This window comes from Prenolepis imparis, unplaced genomic scaffold, assembly GCF_030444845.1.
Source record: "Prenolepis imparis isolate NDT839.2.m4 unplaced genomic scaffold, iyPreImpa1.0 SCAF_1, whole genome shotgun sequence".
Lineage (NCBI taxonomy): Eukaryota > Metazoa > Arthropoda > Insecta > Hymenoptera > Formicidae > Prenolepis > Prenolepis imparis.
Window position 1 is genome coordinate 19568320 of NW_028141159.1, and position 22873 is coordinate 19591192.

General features: G+C 38.1%; 1 protein-coding gene across 2 annotated transcripts in view; it reads left to right on the forward strand.

Annotated features, from left to right (window-relative positions):
• Cv-c (RhoGTPase activating protein) overlaps positions 1–22873 on the forward strand; it is a 218669-nt gene that overhangs the window by 147763 nt on the left and 48033 nt on the right. The window lies entirely within an intron of this gene.

A 22873-nucleotide genomic window follows, 5' to 3' on the forward strand; every position in this document is an offset into this window, starting at 1 on the left:
TTATTTTTTTAATTATTATTATACCGTGCGCTTTAGCTCGTATATATAAATTGATTACTTTTTCTAAAACGTTTTGTTCGTTTTCTGTTGTTGTTCGAATTTTTGTTAATATTGTGCATGAATATTGTTCCGAGATTGCCAATAAAATTTCCTGTTTATTGGTTCAATTTTGAACAAATTTACTGATTAAAAAACTCGCGGTCAGTACTTCAAGCCAGCTCGCTCGCCAAGTTGCGCGATCGTAAAATAAAATCCCGCGAAATACGAGGAGCCAAGGCAAGTGATTTTAGCCGGGGTAATTGCCGGGGTGCGATTACATAGTATTAAATTTACTTTGAGGGTAGAGAAACGAGGCGCGTGAGGCAGCCGCTCGTCGCAGCGTCGGTCGGCACGTTTCAGCGAGAAATATTTGTTCTTCGCGCCTTAGCACGACATTCAAGCGGATACAAAGGCAGATTTTATACGTACCCGCTTTAATGGATTTTCTTTGGCGTGAGTCGAAGGTAATTTTCGGTCTGGTGCGAAACGGGGACGACGTTTATAACGCGAACTTGTATAAGGTCGGAGAGAGAGAGAAAGAGAAAGAGCCACGGTCACGGTCGATAAAGCGCATTTTTGCTAATAAAAGTTGTATCTTCGTGTTCTCGTTTGAAAGCATGAAATCCGAGAGATCCAGTTGGATTTTTATAACTTTGAAAATTATATCGGACGTAAATGATTGAATCGATATTTATTTTACGTGCGATGCAGTATAGTAACTGCGGATAAAATATAATAACTAATAAATAATAAAAATTCTCCGCTATCTCTCTCTCCTCCCTTCTGATAAATTTTAAAAATATACTTTTGCGAAAAACTGGAACGGACGTGATTATATTTTATTCAATCTGCGTTTAATCGAACATGAATACAAATCGTAATTGAATTGTAACGTGATAAAAGTTTTTCGCGTATCACTTTTGTCCATTTGAAATGGATTTAATGAAAGAAAAATAAAACGACTACCATTTTGTTATATATTGTTTAGACTCTTAATCTCTTGATATCTTGATCTAACATAAATCAAAGTTTCGTTCAAGCAAAAGCCATGATAAAATTAACTGAAAAATGAATAATATTTTTATTTATTCGTTTTATTTTTAATTATATTTTAGAAAAATTATCTAGATTTTTTTACAGAAGGGAGATATCAACTACAACTTGTGAATCATTAATTTAGTTACATCGTGTATACGCGCATTGTACATAAGTATCGTGATTATTACCGATATACATATATACTTTGTTGATGTTTTTAATGAGCGTCTATGAGAAAATAACGCAGCTAACTTGCGAAATCTAGCATATGCTGGTACTAGTAGCTAAAATCAACATAGTTTATTGACTCTGTTCGCGAGAGGCAGTTTGATGCACGATATTAGCATAATTCGAGCGTGATATGCTGGTGAATTTAACGCGCGATACGCACTTTAGACGCACTCGAGGCTTGTTAGACGCGCACGCAATTTTCTAATAGGTAGAGAATTTTCTAATACACGCAATTATATCGACGCATCAAGCATCGCATCGTCGTCAGGAGCTATGGAAAATTCGCTTACGAATTGATTATCTAACCATCTATAATATAGGTCATTGCCACAAATGTGCACATTCGATAACTCGATCCATCGGTTTCACGTAATTGCCGATTAGTGTTTGTGCGTTGCGTTATTAGTATTATCTTATTGTTAGCTTCGCAGAGAGGAAGGCAATTATTAATACGAAGCCTTTGCAACATCACGCTATGAATACGTGAAATGTTGAAATTCCGCGTTTGATGTCAGATAATTACGAATTATCGATTGGATATTTCTATTAAATCTTTGCGTCCTCATTTAGTATTATACATGTAGAATTTAATCCAATTAATATATTTTATTAGTATATTTGAAGCAGTTTAGTATGTATATTTGAAGATATTTAAAAATACTTTTTTCTTCTGTTTGTTCGTTACTTCTTCGAGCATTCTTTTTAGTTCATTACATTATTATGTTTATGATACGTTATCAAATATATATTTTATATTAAATTAAACTCCATTTTGCGGGTATGTAAAAAAGTATGTCACGCGTGTAGAATCTCAAAAAAAAAAATTTACTTTATCCTTGACAGTCTGGGACACTGCAAGCGTTAACGAATTAATCCCCCGATAATCGTAAAAATGTCATACTCAAAAATGATTTATCGTTGTTGAGTTAAGAATATTGTGTAAACAGTAAACGGATTATACGTCAGTAACTACGTCAGTAACAGTGTCCGCACGCATTTCCAGTCACGTCCGTCGCGTAGTCAGCTTTCGGTGCAACATTGAATTAAATAAATAAGCAGCGACGTAGTTAGAATTTTAAGACTTAATGCAAACGTTTTGGTTTTCTTTTAATTTTCACCATCAAGCATCAAATCGCTAAGTATATAGGAAAAGATTATCGCGCAGGAAATATATTGAATTGATATTGACTCAGACAGCTCTAATTTTTTTTCTTCAATTACTCGTATTTTAAAGTATAAAATAATAATCTATCATTTTTACAAAAAAAAAAAGATATTTTTAAGTAACATTTTATTTAAATAAAATATTAAATTTAAATAATTTTTTTCAATAGTTTTTATTTGAAATATGCTGTCATTAAATCATCAAATTATTGCAATTATCGGATAATATTCCCCAATAATTGTACAATCTCTTCGCATTGTACAATCTTCTTCGAATTCTTGTGGCTGTAAAAGAAACGATTTTTCATTGATTTTTCGATCCTATCCGCGAAGACATTTGCACAAGTCGCAGCAGTATATAATCGCGCATTATGCTGTTACCGACACAAATGGATGGGAAAATATGGAAATAGGAGGGAACTAATACGCAAGTGAGGAAAAAAAACACGGAGGAGAAGAAGGCGTCAACTCATCCGATATTCTAATGCAATGGGCTCGACGTTCGTTGAACCATACCGGATGCTACTGTTCATCGTCCCGCCTGTTTTCTCATTGAATTTGCGTTAGAATGCCCCTCCTCTTCCGCATGTGTAGTAAAACACCTGCATAGCGATACTCGCGTGGGTCTCCCGCGAATTACCGACATCGTGCTCTTTAAAGGCGGGTAAAACTTATAAGTAAAAGTATCTAGGAGGCTGACGCAATTTTTCTTTCCTTTATCCCTCTTCTTTCTAGTTTCATAACAATTTCATAACGATAAAAAGCAGATAGATTTCTTCAAGTTCTAATATATTTTAAAGTTGTGAAACATATGTTATATAATTGTTAATAATTTTCGGGAAAATAAAAGATTTTAGATTATATAGATGAAGGAAGGAGGGAGTTAATATAGCATAGCTTATGCAATATAAATTCCTAATTACTGCCGAGATAGTTATTATTTCTTTGATAGAATTTATTGAAGTTTATATAGCCAATCAAATTTTTGGTCAGCAATCTGAGAAATCGTCTAAATTTTAAATACGTGCAGAGCTTTTTTCGAAAATTCTACATTTGTATTTAATATGTCTTTGGCTTCAATTTATTTAGATTTTAATTCATATAAAGTATAAAGATAAAATAATTTTAAATGTTTTCTCGACTAATGTCGGACTTTATTGAAACTTTTATTTCCATCCAACGAAATGGCGATCGCCAAGTTCTCGCTCGAAAATTTGCAATGAGACGCTGCGCAATCGCTTTTTCAGATGTGTGACATTGTCTGTTTCTCTATTAGCGAACCCGCAAAATGCGATATATGTACGTGGGTGATGAGTGAACGGTATACACAATATTTAGCATGAATGAATACGCCGTTACCAGCTTGAGATATAAACGGACTTGAGCAACTTGCGCGTTAACCCACGTCATGGAAATCGGGGGGAGACTCGTCGCAATCTTCTTCTCGAGAAAAGATTACGTCGATCCGATAAAATCGTTCGTGTAACGAGAGGGATCGTGCATTTTATCCAGACTCGTCGACACAATCAGACTTTCATGGCTGAAAGTGGTTCGTTCACCTCTATCTCTCTTTGTCTCTCTTAAGAAAAGTGGAGGAAATAAATGTGTAGCGAAGCAATCTCTCTCGACTCGGAAAATGAACCGCATACGAGCATATGCCGACCCGGTAATAGGACGTAATTGAAAAAGAGAGGACTCTCTCGGTTCCTCCTTCTCTCAACTGTTTCGTACAACGCAAGATGCAACGTCCGGTGCGATTACCCTCGTCGGCGATGCATCTCCCGTCGTGTCTCGGCCGCAAAAAGTTGCGTAATTCGGTGCAATCCCGACAATAAGCACCATCGTGCACACGTGTGCAAATGGCTCCCCCTTCTCTTCCTTCGCTCTTCTGCCTGAAACGAGCCCATTTGGGATCGTTTATCCCGGCAAGCCGAGAAGAGTACACACCATCGTGCACTGAAGGTACATACTTCCTCTGACCAGGCCAGAACTGTGTAATTCGCATCTCGAGTCCGCCAGCGTATCTCCTTCTCCGTTTTCGCTCTATTCTGATGATGAGGTGCAATCATGTCATCGAAAGTAGGCTAAGGATCGCGCTGATTCCATCGATCGCACTGACGGACACGCGATCTGCAGTTCCTGACCATTTCTCACGATCCCTTATTCTAAATCAACTCTATATATGTATAAAATTTTATCATTATTTATATTTTTTATATATATTACATATAATATAATATTTATAATGGAAATTATTATTCAACGTGCTCGCAAATATTACGGAATTTATGCAAACTTTAGTCGGCGATTTAGTCTTTTCTTTTTCGTCGAGAATATAGATTGAAGAGGATTTACTCCGCCGAGGATTACTTGGGGAAGTTTTGTAATCGCATTAAATTATACGCATATTTCTTTCTTCGATCGGAATACTGCTGCGTCGGGGACCCCCGAGTCTATCTAGCGCGGATATTTCCGTCGCTGCACGATCTCGCGATCAGCGATTGCATCGGCGCATTACGGTCAACCGCTATCCGCCCGCGCGCGCAAGAGCTTTTCTTCTTTTCGCGTATATATCGCGGCGCTTTCCCACGAGCGCTCTGGGCTGCGAGAGGAATCATTATGCATAATCCAGAGAGCCGCACCTCTCCCGCGCGGTGGTGCAATCCTCGTTAAAAAGCGTACGCCCGCCTTCTTAATGGCTCTATGATGTGCGCTCGCGGGAGAAAGAGCACCGATTTTCCGACTCTCTCGGTTCGGAGAAAGCGAACGAGGAAATACCGTCATTTGTATGCGAGAAAAAATATCGTGGATGACGTTTGCCACGATAAGCATCGCCATGATTGAGCGATCGGAAATATCTCTGAGGAAAAAACGCGAGGGAAAATATCTTTCTCTTCGAATGTTTACATGTTTAAATGTCACGATGAGACGCATGAAAAAATCACGTCAATAAATATGTAATATATTCTATATTTAATTGTCCGAGTTTCTCATTACGCAATTAACGTAATACGCGTCTCGTCGTATATATACTCTAATGAGACGAATCTCAATTAGATTCCGCGCGTAACGATGAAAGTTCGACGCGTAATAATTAACCAACTTGCGCACATATCACGTATGTAAATCGGGGAATTTTTTTTCGCACTGTCATCCTTTCCGCTTCGGCAATTATAATTCGCTTAACGTTTATTTCTTTTTCTGTGCAGGTACGTACCTTCCGGTTAGAATATCACAAACCACGCATATTTACACCATACGTCGCTTGTATGTGAGTACTTATACACAATCTATCTTCCTTTTTTCCTGAATTTATTCTTCTGAATTTATTGCATTATTCTTTTCTATTTATTATATTTTTTTCCATATTCTTGATCTATTATTCTTTATTTTAATACGAGCTGCAACAATCAAGTGAAAAATTTAACTTGATTACCGTACAATTTGCGCTCAGTTTATATCCTTAATTGAAATCGATACGTCAATTATCTCTGTATGTTATTCCTATATATGTTGCCCGACCATACTGCGGTTTAATTCACTCTTACCGCGGTCTTTGCGTTCGCGAAGCTTAAGTATTAAGTAGAGAGTAGGTGTATAATCACCGCGAACACACAACGGCGTCGCAACAGCGCGTCGCATAACTGAGAAGAAAGTTGGCGCGAAGGGGTTAATCGTCGATGCTAATTAATGTGCCGCGCGATGTGTGCGGGCGCCTGTCGCAAGACGGAGGCGGTCTCTCGCTAGTCTTCCGCATCCGAGACGAATTTTATTGCGTCTTCCGTCGCTCTCGCGACGCGATTAAGTAGTATAGCTAGAGGACGAGAGTCGACGGACAAAGCGCGCGATGTCGCGTAACGCGGCTGTGATCGGATGCAAACCGTGCGGTCGTGTCCGATGCACGTGCCGTAATCGAGACGACAGACTTAATGACTGGTGGCGTCTGTGACGATGAAAGGAGCGCGATATCGTAACGTGGCATTTCTAAAAGCGTAAGAATAAAATCGGATAACTATTGTTTCACATGATCGTAAGAGGAGCAAAGTGCTTCTCAATTTTAGACTATGTAAATTTTCTTGATTTCTTTCAGTGATATAAAATAAATTTCTCCTATATGTATTTTGAACAATTTATAGTAATAATTTTCTAGTAAATTTTTTCATTATTATTTTTCAATTTGGATAGTATTAATTATTATATTTAAATCGGAAATAATGGAAAGATGAAACTTTCTGTCTGTTGTCTGAAAAAATAAAAGTTGCAAAATGAAATTTATGGCGAGGCCTTAATCGGCATTTTTACTCGATCTAAACTGGATCGATTAATTTGCGTTATACGTATAGTGTTCTTGTATTATAGGGATCTTGGGTATGAAACATTACGTAATTAAACCGTATACAAGAAGTAACGTTCGCATTAATTATACAAAGTGTAGTTGCGTGAAATTAATCAACTCGCGGCAGCGTTGCAACACAAATCTGTATCGCAGATTAAGATTTAATTAATCTCTCCATCGCGCTCTTATTTATGCTCGTTAATTTGTCTCGCGTGTACACCTTGCGAAGGTTGTTGACACATCGTAATCGAATAAGGAACTCGCTCGACGACTATTAAATATTATCCCAGCACACTAATCAACGACTATACTTGAAAATCGAGAGAGTTAACCGATTTTAAACATTTTTATTTAACATAACGATTAGTGTGTGTATGCGTATCTTCAATGTCATTCCGTGACTTGCAGGACAAGAGATATATGTCTACATTCTTTATTTTTACAGTAAAACACGATATTAGTTATTTTAAATTACGATATAAAATATTGATACACGCGGTTCGAGACGCCATAATAAAAGCCTTCAGAAATTTGCGGATGATTCATGACGCTTAAATTATGGGACATAAATTTTCAAGTTGCAGCGCAATTCCGTCTCTCGCGTGCGGAGAATTTATAAAAAGATTTCTGAAAAAAATCTATGGAACACAAGGCTAGCTTTGTTCGCGAGCTCAGATCGGTGCTGGGCCGCCTCGTATCGCTTTTCTCTAAGAAATTCGTAGGTGGCGAATGACGGACGCGCCCGCGCCGCCCGGTATAAATTTCTAACGATGTATGTGTGTGTGTGTACTCAGACGATCGTGAGTGTCAGGGTATCAATTTTCACGTGGGCATTAATTCCGATACGCTCGCGCGAACCTCTCGTTTCCCCTTTACCTTCGATCCTCGGTTCATCCGTTCGCGAACAGCTGCGTGACTTTCTCGGCGTCATTCAGTCTGCGCGATCCGGGAAAGGCCATGGATCGATCAAATTCTTTTCGCGAAATAAATTCAAGCGTCCGCGCATGACGAATCTCCTTCGCGATTTTACGCTTCCATTATATTACGGCGTGACTTTTGCTCTTTATTTAACATCGTTTAACTCGAAATTTCTGTCTTGAGATCTAAGTACAAATTTAGATGACAAATTTAGATGATTTTAATGACATCAGCTTAATGTAATTCTAATTACATTTATCGAGATCTTCTACGCGTTTAAAAATATTTATTCTTTCCATTTACCTTGTAGAAAATAAATGTTTCTACCTGAATTGATTAAAACTAACATTAAACTTTTAAGTACAGTTATAGCTACTTTTTTTTTTAAGAAATGCATAGTATTAAATAATAAATTATAATTCTCTACGTTTTCCTATACTGATGGAGGACAATAATATCTTACGTGGCTCAGTTCTTACTTTCTCAACACTTCGAGAATTGAACGAGTTTATGCAGACTTTAACGTCTGTATGAGTTGCAATGTTGAGCAACGTATGACGAAATTCTCTCCGTGCGGAATTAGAGAAGATGAATAATGTTGGTCGAGAAACCCGGTAATTTCCGCATCGTAGATTGTCCGAGGACAAAACGTGTGGGCGGTTTGTCGCGAGATGTCGCGATTATAGGCAGCTGCCAAAGCTTTCTCCATTGTCCTGAATAATTATTCGCGATGACGCGAATTGTCGGTCGTGTACATACGCTTCGAAAGAGTTCATCTGTGCAATCTCACTTAACGGTATATTCGCGATATAGTCTCCGCTCCAGAAAAAAATGACCGATTTCTTAATACTCACTTTCTCGCATTTCAAAACGCATCATTTACGTAATGTCATTAGTACGGCTGAAAATTTAAGGCTATTAAGAAATATATGCTAATATGTGCTTATCCGAGCGCTAAAAATATGATAGCAATGTCAGAGAGAGAGAGAGAGATTGAAGTTTAAGTAAAAAATTTATTTATATGAATGAATAAAAAATATAATTATTTTATTTATAATACATATTAAGAGACTTTAAGGAATTATATAATTTTATAATTAATCAATTTATAATGATATATAGACTAAAAATGCCGAAATACCATTGACTTTTTTTTTTAGTGCATTATTGAACTTTATCCGTGCACATCCGCGAAATTATATATATCGCGGATCCCAGAGAAGTATTATTTTCTCTTCTCCGTTTGTGTGTTTTCCGCATAGCGAAATCCGGGAAATGCGTGGAGCGGAGAAAGAAGCGTGCTTTGCGTGCTCCAGTTTCAGAGTTCCAGAACGGAACGCCGCGTTCTGGCGGAAGTGCAAGACGTGTAAGTGAGAAGAGACGTTCGGGGTTCGCGCGCGACGGGCTTTGAATCGTAACTAACGATTCTAGGAATTACTTTCTCGGCGTCCGTCGGCTATATCCCGCGAACGCGAAGGATTTAGACTGTAAAATCCGGCGAAGTCGTTTCCGGGACCGCGCGTTCTCATCGCCATTATCGGAGGCGCGCGCCAATTTGACCATCTCCCCCTATTCCGCGGCCACTTAATGCACACTCGTTATTATAACGGCGAGGCCCGCCCGTCCAACGATAGATGGATCTCCGTCGATCTTGATAATTATATTAAATCACCCAGCTGTGTTCGTTAACTGCGGAAATCTGTGCGCGCAAATTTGCCGAGAGCAAAATTTAAATTGCGGAATTTAATACGGAACAATCAGTTTTAATGCGCGTGTACGCCTCTGCACTGTTTCAAAATAAACGAGAGGTCTATCATTCAAATTTAAATGCAGTTATATCAACGATTCGTTAACATTAATTGAGACTGATATTAAATCTTTATGGTTTATTAAAAATATTTATTTTAATACTTATTAAATATTAATTAATATTTATTACATATATATTAACACACAAAAGAAAATGTATATTATGTTATGTGTATCAGAAATTATAAGATATTAAATCTTTGAGTGAGGATTAAGAATGATAAGGATCAGTCGTGTTTTCTTTCACGATATTCGATGTGAATTCCGTTGAAATTCGTCGCTCCATCTTTTTATTCATAAATCCGTGATATAATCGGCAGGACCACCCCCGGAGATCTTTCGGTGCCGCGCCGCGCGAGTGGATTATTTCGGAGTCGAGTCACGAAAGCCGTGTAGAGGTATACGCGGTGAGGATAAAGGGCGAAGGGTGGGAACGCAGGGACCAGAGTGAGGAAGAGAGAGGGCCCATGAATTTTTTTGGGCGACCAGCCCAAAACGAGCGGAACACAAGCGAGGAAGGGTGGTGACGGCACGTGAGCCTGTGTGTATCTGGCAGCCATTATTATGTTTCTCTTCCCACGGTATTCATAAAAGCATGCAGGCCCTCGTACATAAACGCATGCGAGCATATCATGTGCACGTTCGTACATAGTTCGTGAAGTAGCGAACTCTTTCTCGCAACCGAAAACAGTCGATAGCCAAACTTATGAGTTGGCGAACCTAAACGAAATTTTAAAAAATTGTTTTTTTATAATTTAATATTTCCGAAGAACATCTTCTTTTCGACATATCATTTTATAATATATAATAATAATTTATAATACTCTCTTATAATAAAATATAACAACTATTTCCTCCTTCGCTAGATTGTAATATGAAATATTAGAATGTTGACACTATGAACGTCAACACTTTGCGGCTAATAAATAATCAATAATCAGGCCCGAACGATTCTCATGTAAACACTCGCGTAACTTTTTACTCGCGCGTAAAATTCAATAGCCGCGGATAAACACATCTTGCAGATGCACCCGCACTGGGTATCCCCGTATTATTATTTCGCAACAACGTTCCGGAGAAACTCCATTATTCGAGGATACCCGCGTTATCGCCCTTCAGGACAGTTCTAAGTGCTCCTCTCTCTCTCTTTGAAACTGGCGAAAAACGAGCCGCGTTACATGTTCATGTAATGTATAATACAATCCATGAAGCGAAGGCAAATTACAGTTTGGCCGTCGTTCGAGAGAGTTTCGGTCGTTACCGTCGCGATAATAATTAGGACTACGCGGATACGCGGCAAAAGTATTATTATGGGCGTAAAGACGGTGATTATGCGCGGGTCCGCGTAAGCTAATTATTATTGTTGCGCGAACCGGTTTCGCAAACGATTTAACCCCTTGCCACACGTGGGGCGACACAATTTCCGAGAGAGAAACTCTTAACCCTTTGCTGTGTGTAAAGATTGCAGCCGCGCTCGAGAAAGGACTCGGAAATTTCTTCGAGATAATTTTTGTCGCATTTGAAACGCGGCTGTCAATCTTCGAACACCCGTATATTTATTTTCGCGTGCGAGTATCGAGTACCTTATGTAAGCTTCTCCAGTATAGTTATTATAATCATTATTTTTCAATCGAAGAATGTACAATGTTTTCGAAACAAATGATAATACAAGGGATTTTATAAATGCTTTATAATTTTGTGAAGAAGATTGACGCTAAATGAAAAATAATGTGGATATTCCTGGATCGAAATATCACGCACGCGATCATAAATCACTATCTCGAAGACTCAACCGAACATAAGATACGAGAAAGTGGTAATTTCAGCGCAGCGTTAACCCGCCAACAATGGGTTTATTTGCAAATTTCCGTGATCCGATGCGCAATAGTTTCTTGAATCTATCGGGTGACTCGAAAAAGGTCGCGTTCCATTCTTTTCCTCCTGCGAAGCAGAAAGAATTTCGTTGCTGTTGGTATTCGCGTACCTCGAGACTTTCTCTCCCGGCCGATCGTGCCGCGCATAGTACATCAGCTTCTCGATGATCGATTAAGTTTGACGCGAGTTCGGCAACCGAGAGCGATTTCACGCTCCCTTGCCTCGCGGCCGAGTAACGGAATCGCCCAGTCGCTTGTATCGCATGAGGATCGGCGAGAAATTAATCATTGTCAGCGGAGAAAATGCGACGTCGCGTCGGACATCGATCGACAAATTTGCGGCAAGCTTGCAACGAGATACGATTTGCCGCAAGTGGTGCTACTTGCCCGGAAGGATTTACAATTGTTGCCAATTCTCGATTCTTTCTGCCTTTTTCGGCAATCCATCGGCATTCGTGAAAAATAATCAGAGAAAAATTTGATTCATTCTTAAAAAAAAAAAAAAAAAAAAAAAACATTAAATATTATATAAATGTTATACAGGATGGTTTTATTAATTTTATGTTAGATTATCGTGCCTTAAAAATCGAAGATCATACTATATAAAATTTTCGCTCATATTTTTCTTTATCTCCTCTTCTTTGCTCTCGAAAGAGATTGAGAAACTTACGCGGACTGACATTGTTCAAGAGGTATAGGATTCGTAATTTCTTAGCACCATAAGTCACTGCCTATATTTCTCTTTCGCCTCTGTAGGCCCGTCATTCGCAATTTACGCCAATTTAGATCGCGGTTACATCGACGACATGCCGATCTCGTGTCAAGAGGCGCCATGAGATCGCCGTGACACGTTCGAGACTCGACGTCGAAAAAGAAGTCCGCCGGCGACAAGCACCGTTAAGCCTCTAATTATCGACCTGGCTTCTCGTAAATCAACCCCGCGCTCTCGCATACACGCGACGTGTTTCGTGCGGCGCGTTTTTTTCGCACCGGTTACACGCGTGAGTCATTAGCGCCTCATCGACAGTCGATTTGTACGTAATAAAGTGCGCGCGATGACAAGTGCCGACGGCACCTCGGTTGTATTAATTTTTTTTCATGCCATAAAATTTTGGATTGATACTTTTTATGAATACAATTTTATAAAATTTCTATTATAGAAATTTATTATTTTATTAAATATTAATTAAATGCTAAAACATGCGTGATTACACGAACGCTTATAACGACAAACGAACATTATTAGCTTTATCCATATTTTTCTGTAGTTTGTGTTTTATCTTGCGATAAGTGGCACAAGAGGAAAGAGATAATAAACCCTAAGACGCGCTGCGCTATCAGATAAGAATGATAGAGACGAGGAAAAGCCTCTACTAGAGTTTACCTAGTCATAACTAAATGATACGGGTTTATAATTCTAGCAAGAGAGGTGCTGGATAGGTACAATTTACGGACTTCGTTCCAGAACATGAGATTCGAGTCGCACCAAGTCCCGAGCAAGTCTCCGATGAATGTTGAATAATATTCGCATTACATCTCACCAGATGAAGGTGATGCTAGTCATTCGCGATGTTTAAACATTGAACTACCCGTATTTATCAGGCTTAAGTTTATCGTCGCGGCGACGTTTCGATCGTGAGAGATCGACCGCTCGAAAATAAGAAAAAAAAAGAACCGGGTTCGTTTGCGGGCGCGTCTAAAAGCCGATTAATTAATTGCAATAAAAGCCATGTTAATGCAAATCCATCGCGGCTATATATCGCGAATAATACAGTTCATTAGCAAACGGACTTGGCGTGTGTATCATGCGGCGTGTATCGAGTTGCGTGTACGCATATTCAAATGAGATATGCACCGGCGTGTAACACGCGCGTGTGTAAATATACACGCCCTCGAATCTGTCTGTGTGTGCAGCTAGGCGTAAGGTACGAGAGATCACGCGGGTAAAGTTGATGGGCGCTTTTGAATAAATCAGACATTGAGAACTATTTTGGATCGCGGTATTTAACCCTACAGTGATATCAAGTATTTTAGAAATAGAGTGTCTCTCTTATAAATTCCTCATTATCAAAAAATGCTCTATTGAGATTACAATTCAGATAATCTCCTAAATTGAGTTTCTTTTTAGGATGAACAGTTTTATTTTTCTCTCATTTAATTCAAGACAGATTTTACTTTTATAAAATTTTCATCTAAGAGAATGGATTACACAATAAAATGTTAAAAATATTGTCGCAAAAAACTTTGTCGTCAAATTATGTGAGTTCAAATGAATATATTTTATCGGCTGACTATTGGAGCGTTGAATACGACGATATTCAATTGAATTGAATTCAATTAAACGTTTTCATTTCGCCGACAAAAAGCACGTGCGATACGCTCGAGTAATAAATCGTGGCTTTTGCTGGTCTGAGGACAGCTGGAATTATCTCGTTGATCGGCAATTAGGAATCGTCCGATACGGTGACATTTTAGTTTTACACCAGGGTTATTTATCTTATACCTTTATCGCGAGCGTAGCTAACAAGCTAATGATACTACATTTTACACTGAATTTTTGAGCATGAGAAAAAACGAGTAAGTCTTAAATCGTCTTGACTTGAATCTATTTCTATAATTTTTCATCATTCTCTTATTGGAATTAATTATTCTTTATTTCAAAAATGAATAAAATATGAAAATTATTACATTTACTTCAAGCAATTTTTATATAAATATATATTATATATAAATATAGTTAAAAAATGCTTTTATGAATGTTAAGAATTTTATTCTCTACCTTTGACATTTTTTTCTAAACGCACGTTTATAAAAAAAATCTGGCAAAGGTATTAAGATGTACATATATGCATGCACGTGTGTAATTTACTCCTTTTATCAGATTTTTTTCATAAATACAAGATTATTTTTTATTAATGAAAAATGCGACGAATCAGAAATTCTTTAAAGCAATGAAGAACAATCGAATTGACATTAAACGCTGTTTGTTAGAGAATTCTTCAATTACGAATATGGCTTGTTATTAAAATCTTTAAGACTGACAGTTTATTATCGTTTTTCCGTCAATTTTTTTTCCATTGCCAAATGAAGGACGCGATTTTAAATTTATTGCGCGAATTAATTAATAAACGCGATTGTGTCGTAATAACGATTCTCGAGTCTTTTTCGTTATTCGTATTTCTCATGCGCGCCATTACAAGCTCTCAATAAAGCTTTCCCGAGAAGAGATCATTAAAGCGGCGTGCACATTCACGATGGGCAATAACGTTTAAAATGTCAGAGTTCAAGAACTACGCGTGAAAAAGTGTATCATGCAATGCTCTTCGCGCTCTCTCTCTCTCTCTGTACATTTTCCCGGATTATTCGCACTTTTGACTTCTGTAATAATGTATAAAGTAGGTAAAGCAAAGCTTTTCGAATCGTTCGCGTGCGTATTTGATTTTTTCCCTTTGAAAATAATGTAGCTTGACAGCTCGCGATCTAAAGCAACTCGTGCGAGAAAAATAAGGGAGGAATTATAAATGATGATAAATATTAATGACGATTTGTCGGGTATGCAAACTAAATCTTCGTACGTTTAATTCTTCATCCTTCGAGTTAATGGAAAGATATCAAGTTTGACGACAATAAACATTTTTTAATTCTATGGAAAGGGAAAGAGCGGCAGAATAAATAAAAAAATAATTAAAAATGAAGAAAAGGCAATAAATAGATAAATAAATATTTTTGTACTGTATAAAAGCACAAAAAAATTGGTGCGAGTATATCATTAAATTATTTTCGCATATAATTGGTTGATGATCGCGCCCGATTGTTGGCCGAAACTCATCGAGCTTCAGGGAGATATACGCGCGGCGATAACGAATCGATAACAAGCGCATGACAGATCGCCAGTGTAAATACACTTCGCATGGATATCTCGTTAAAACGAAATAATCTCTCGACGGGCACGCTCAACCACCTACGGTTTCGTTCTCTACCGGTTTAGGTTGAGGTAGGTTAGGCCGTCCCGTGTCCCGAGCTATTACCAGTTAATGACTGCCGCCACGTTCTCTCTGTCCCAGAACTCTGCTCCCTTGCCTGTTCTCGCGTGATCGCGCCTTCTCTCCATCGGATCCATCCGATCCCTCCGATCCGCATCAGATGCGGACACGCGCGCGTGACAGTTAACTCAACTGCAGCGATGGTCACGCGAAGGACCGCAGAATTTTATCTTATAAACAATCTGCGATCCCGTAATAGAGAAATCGGTGAATCTGCGAGCCTCTGATCCCTCCAATCTGCTTGAGTTAAAATAGTTTCGTGGGAATATATATTGTTACGATTGACTTCACAAATCTCAAGTATGAAAATGTATACTCTTTCGATTATCAATTTTTATCATACAAAATATATATCTACATAAATATATAATTACCAAAGAACTAATAAAATTTGTCAAATAATGTAATAATTGCTAATTAATATTCTTAATTTTTATCAGTTCAACGAGAAAATCATAAGGAAATTTTAAGCAACTTTTCAATTCGGAATGTCTTTGAAAATTCTCATGCAAATTTTCTCTTATTTTTTAATTTTAATTCCCATAAATGTGAAAGTCTATCTGATGCGCTTTTTAAGAGAAAGTAAAGAAAGCCGGCCACTCCTTTGATTCTTATATGAGACGAGAGAAAAAAATAAGAGGCAAAGAAAATTTGGAAAAAAATCGAGTACGTCGACACATATCGACGCGTTTAAATCATGCGCGCGTATAGAATTTTCGTGCAACACGCATTAATTTATAGCTCGCGAGATGTAAATCATCACCTATTACTCCCACGCGTCCCGATAATAGATTTCGCCTGCGAGAACACATTATTCCAACCCCGCAAATGATACGGTTCATTTTGCACACGGTAGTTAATTGACCGCTGAGCTTGGACCAGTCGTTCTGCGGGAACTTATGGCCGCGGTTCGTGAAACGTGATAGTCGTGTCCTCTGTCGCTATTAATGAAGGAAACGAGGAGGAAGGGTAAAAAGATAATTGCTTAATTAGCGTGAAAACCGCGTGTAGAAAGAAATGTGTGTAAAAAGAAATGTAATCGCGCAAATCAAATATTATTCAATGTCAAAGAGACAAATCGCGCGCACGGAAAGTTCTCCCAGAAGAGAAAAAGGTTCCTGTTTTATTTCCATCGCTTTTTCCCGGTGGAAGATTTTGCAAACCTTCGTCCGGGACGAAGGCGTGACTCGATTTTTTTCTTCTTTTATTTTCTTTCTTCTTCCTTCCTCTTTCCCCCCTTCTGTCCCTTCGTGAACCGGGCTGTATCTCCTCCCCCGCTTGTCCGTGTAGATTTATCTCCGTGCCTAAACGAAATGCGAAGTTGGCCAGTGTTTGACCGCGAAGAACGCTGGTTGTTAAAGGCTGGCGGTTACCCTTGAAATGTGACAGTGGATTTCGTCCGAATCAGCGGGGTGTACTTGTGCCAATGAGAGAAATACAAAAAAGTTCCTTTCAGATTATGAAATTTCAGCAGAAAGGTTTCGCACAGAAAAGCTCGGTCAGATATTGCGAAAATAATTATTAACAAAAGTAATAATAATAATTAAGAGAGAGAGGAAGAGGGGAGAAAAATAGGGAAGATAATTTTTAATAAATGATAACGATAATAATTACGATTATATTATTACAATAATATATATTAATTATTAAAGTGCTAGCACAAAGAGAGAAATAATAATCTTAACATTTTTTTTCGCACAACGGGATTCAGCTACCTCTATTACTATTAGTTTTTGGATGCATCGCTTAATGATTATCGAAACACATCCGTTTTCTTAGAAAGAATCTCAGCAGCAAGACTACGTTTTGCAAATCACGAAGGAGAATCCTATGCAAAGCGGCCAACCGGTTCCGTGAGTCCCAAATCAACGTGGAGAAGGACCCGGGTCCTCTTTGTCGACCCTTCTCTCGAATTCTGTCAATGTGACAACGTGCTGTACCGTCGCAGCATGCGGCATCGCGTTTCAGTACACCCCGCTGATCCCCATTTGTTGAACCTACGACGCACTTTAGAGGACATCTTTACCGCTTCTTTAACGTGAGAGAAATTCACTTCTCGCGTCACCAGCAATCGCGTTAACGTTTTTTCCCTGTACAATGACGTTTCTATGCCAATTTATGCTTACGAAACTGCTGAATATGTTTACATAATACATACATAATGATGTAATTGAAATTAACCCTTTCTTTTATTTTACATAATGTAACGAAACAGGTAATATACATGTAACATAAAATTCATGAGTTTATTCGCATTCTACGCTTGTTAAAAGAAGATTGCTAAAATATCAAACTTCATCAAACTGTTAAATTGTCATGTTTTTAAATACACAGCATATATTTTTTTTAAATATAGTATGTATTTTTATCCTTAATTACAATTGCAATGTTTATATATTGGTTTTTAAATTTAATAAACTTAAGACATCAGAGCCGGACATTCTCATATATTCTTACAAGGGTCAACACGAATGAGCGGTTGAAATAAGTTACTGAATGGATGTAAAAATTTCAATTGCCTTTATGATCGCCCTAACGCGCGGTAACTCATTAGACAAATGTTTATGCAATGAAAGATCGTAAATGCGGGGCATAACGTTGCCGTATATCACTGAACAAAGGTTGAGTTGTCGAGTAACGGGGACGAATTGCAAGAGATCTTTCAGCGGCCAACACGGATAGAGATCATTACGTAATATAGGAGTGGTACCAGCTTATGCGTTTATGTATAAAATAGTTAAAATCAACGGTTAATATTATTCTAATTTGGGCGAGCACAAATCGCGAAACGAAATGGAACGTTGATTAGCACGATATATAATTTAGACACAGCTGTGACAACGTACTATATTCATGCATTCTCCTTTCCTTTCCATGAATAATTTATGCTTGTCAAGAATGACAAATAAATGCATACTTTCCTTGGACAAGGAAGTTATAAGATTTTAATAAGCCTAATATCATGAAACATTAATAAATATTGAAATAACTAGAGAAAGTTGACTTGCACAATGAATACATTTATTTAATTTGTTTATTATATTAGAATGAAATGCCTAATTTAGTACTGAAGCGAGAGATACTTGCATCACATGACTATTCCGAATTAAATTCCGGCGCGCGATCATTATATCGCGTGATTCATTCGTGTTTTCGAGGCTTGCATAATAATGAAAATAAATCTTGTTCGAGGAACATATAGTTCCACGATATTCGTATAGTACTTGTTTATATCCATCGAGCAGAAATTATCTTTGGCGCCAGCCCGCCACTATAGATACGATATGCGAAAACAATGACATATTTGCAGGACTGTGACTGTGATCGCACTCGATTAACGATAGATATACGACGATGTTGCGTACACGATCAATAAACTCGCTTAAGAATTCGATTTGTTACAATAAACTATCTGAATGAAACAAGTACGTCCTCGCAAGAATGCACGTAGGATGCTATGACGTAATAAAAATTCTATTCGAAGAAACAATTAATTATTTTGATTAGTTTTATATAAAATATTGATTGAATAGATGGAAACGGAATGAATAAAATATAAAGCTACGAATTTATTTCTTCTGTAACACATTATGTTTTCGCAAAAAATGTAATATATCAACGTTCTTATATTTATACTACTCTTCATCGTTTCCGTTTTTACTTTCCCTGCTCGGAAAGTTTTATTTCGCGGATAAACTCAGGAAGAAGTTGCGAGCGTGTTTCCGCTCTATTTAGTTCAACTTTTGCGTTGATGTTTTTATCCTCGATGTGAATAAAAAATTTATTATCGTTGTTCCGGAAGGCTACCTCTCCGGTTAATAATTATTGGGCAACGACACGCGAATATATTGCGGAATTTCAGATAATAGAAATGTAAGCTTCACCCGACCGTGTCTACGTGAAAACGATTACGTCATAACTGGTCGGGAAAGAATGTGTTTCGGATGCATACACTTGACCTGAATCCGTGAACAATTGCGCATTTCGAAATTGTGGGACACGGACGCGATACACGGTGCTTTCGTGAAAATGACCTGTCCTTCGACTTCGGTCTGTGGCATAGAGCTTCTGGCACTTTTTACATCCCAGCCTCACTTCAGGCTTCTTCTAATGCTTGACCTACTCTGATCCTGACGTCAAAATCGATGCATAAATTTTGTTTGAAATCTTAATTTGACTGAAAGCTTGAATTCACTTGATATTGAAATATTTAAGCGTCCAAACTATTGAAAAATATTTTAATATTAAAATATTAATATTAAATAATCAAAAAAGTAGTATATAATATAATCGTTATTTTAATTAGTTTAATAGTTAGTTTAAGTTAGTTTAATAGTATTTCTATATTTTATTACTTTTGATTATTTTATTATGAGTACATTATATTTCATCTGTATTGCTATTATATTCTTTTTTAATTATTGACTTTTTATCTCTTTTACTTTTATATATTCATAAGACTGATTAATTCTATTGAAATAAAAATGACATGCATGACTTGAGATTCGAACATTCTATGACTTTATATTGGAGACATCCAGTGCATCTGGAAATAAAAATAATATCAGACCGAGGAGGATTAGTTTAATTGGAATTTCGCCATTTATATTGCGCGTTTAATCCTCTAGGATCCGTAGGAAACGCGCAAATTGGATCGATTGGGAGTTAGAAAAAAGTGTGCATCGGCCGATATTTCGAAATCGAACGACGGCATCATCCTGACGTGCGACGTTCCACATTAATCAACGGTGCGTGAGGATGTTTTTAATCCGAAAAAAATGGGCGCCGCACACACGCACGGTAACGAGCAACGAGCTGTCGAACAAACTGCCGCATCGACATGGGCCATTTAATTAATGTTCATCCCGCGGGGATCGATAAAAGCCCACGGCAAGCGACTGCAACTACCGATTGCAACGAGATTAACGTCGACCGTGCCGTCGCGTTCGTTTTTTTTTCATACTTGCATATGTCGCCATAATAGCATTTCCATATATACATCTCTGTTTTTCGCTAATCTTCTAGAGAAACTTCATCGATATGTAAAGATAATCGAAACGTGTATAAGAGAGAGAATAGACACCCTATCTATTCTGTTTAGCGAGTATAATTGAGAGAGGAGGGGAAAGTTAAGGAAATAAGTAAATACATTTAAATTGGATTATACATGATTAAGATTGACGAGAATAAAGTTTTGCTTCTCTTTTGTTCTCTTGTCAGGTGTTAATAACTTCCAACACACAACTCTCCTTACTCATTTCGCTCGTATCCTCTTTGCGAGGCCACGCGACGAGAATCTACCACGAGATAAGACACTTGCATACAACTTTGCGGTAGGTCGTTGCTTTTAACTTCCAGCTATATTCTGCATAAAGGCGGCACGTAGGTGTGCCGCTTCGCGTGAGATAAAAGCCCTTCCTCGAGCTTCTCCCGCTAGCAAGAACCCCGTACCTTCTAACTCCTGTTGCACGGCCAATCGGCTTCCGCGCGGAAAACCACTCGAATTCGGAAGCTCTCCAATTAAGCCTGTTAATTGGTTCGCTCCGGTAGCCCGCGGCTCTCTGAATCATTTTCAATTCGCTATTTTAATTAGCCATTGAAGCTCATACACAAGCTGAAACTAGAATCAGATATTTTGACGAGCTTATATTGCAATGATATAAATACGCATAAACGATCTGAATGATTATTTTGCAACAGAAATTCGAGAATTGATGCACCGCGAGTTTTATCATGCTTATGTAGCGTGTGGGAAATTCAATATATTTCGAGATTGTGTTGTCGCGAAATAAATAACGAAATTTTTTTTTGAAAACGCCAACTTGTTGACATTTAATTGTGTCAATTTTTCTTTCCCGTATCAAAGCGCGAACTATTAAGGCCGAATGTAAAACGCGTGCCATTTTCCATTGTTTCTCACGGACGGCATCGATACTCCGCGTTATTATTATTCGCCAGTTCCAGCGCGCGGAAAAGGGATATTTTTAACGTTTATACAGATACTTTATCTCATTATAATTCGCCCACGCGTCCGCGGAGCGACTGTGCGTTAGTTGCCGTAACGATCTCCGCTGCAGTAAAGGCAAACTCCTCTTCCTCATCCGCTTCCTCGTCGTCTTGTTCTCCTCTTTCGCGCTCGCTCACATCCTCCTTTTGCTCGCGAATTTTTATATTCGCCCTTTGGATTACATTTCTCGTTTGCTATTTTTCTCTGTACAGGCACCGCATAAACACCCACTTATTTTCGTCACGATTGTTGTCCTTCCCGCGCATTGAAATATATGTTATATCTATCCCATAAGAGAGAAACACTCGAATGTGTTATTTGTTTATGATAAATATTTGCTCTCCAGTCTTGACGATAATTTCTTCTAAACCGGAGATGTACTAATTTGTATAAATTTCGTTTAGTTAGTGGAATTAACGTTATTATACGTTCGCAAAGGCGCGAACCGAGAAAGAAAGGAGGAAAACATTCTAAGCATCCTTTTCATGCGACTTGAGATCCGAACGCAATTGGTGGGCACTTAGGAGCGAGACGGTTCATTTGCATGTCTATAAGTGGCATACGTGAATACGTACTGTGAATACATATACATGAACGCGTGGCTACTTACGTAAATTCGTGTCGTCGACCTCGCGTGACTTCTCGTATAGCTTAATTTCATTCTTTTTCTTCCCCTTCAACGAGCATCACAATAATAATACCATCGTCGCATTGCATTCAAGATGTGCTCGTGGAATGAATGATATTACAAATATCATCAAAGCTTCTATTTTGTATCCAAATTTGAAGCATTCGAAAACTTTGAATCACTTTGTCTTCCGATGTAATTCAGAAGATGAAATAAATAAATAAATAAAAATTTAATCACGAAAGAAATAGAAGCGATTTCTATAGAATCGAAGTAATCTGTAATCGAAGAAACGCCCGATACATTTGAAATACAACAACGTTCTCGCTCGCGACTAATAGTGCCGTAAGAGTCGTAGATTAATCGAAGAGCGAACTAAAAGGTGCATCGCGATTCGACTATCGATGCGCCGCAGGTGAGATACTCTTGGAGGCGGAAAATAAAGACGTTGGCCGCTCATTCGCGAGGAGGCTACCCGCTGCTAAGGAAATCGATAAATCCGCGCCGCGGCGATATCGATACTGATGATTACCCGTGTTTTATCGCCCTGCGGATACGCGATCGCCCAGTACTCGTATTATGAATTCTGCTCCGTCCTACTCGTCTCAGCGGGACGACCGACTTTCCAGGATGCGCCTCTCATCGTTCTAGCGATTTTTTTTTGCGATCTCGACCTCGCATTATATTTTCCGCGCCTTTTCTCTCGATCAATAATTCGCGAATATTACATTGATTCATGCAAATGTTTCTATATTAGCAAGTCTCTAATTTATCTTTTTTATACTT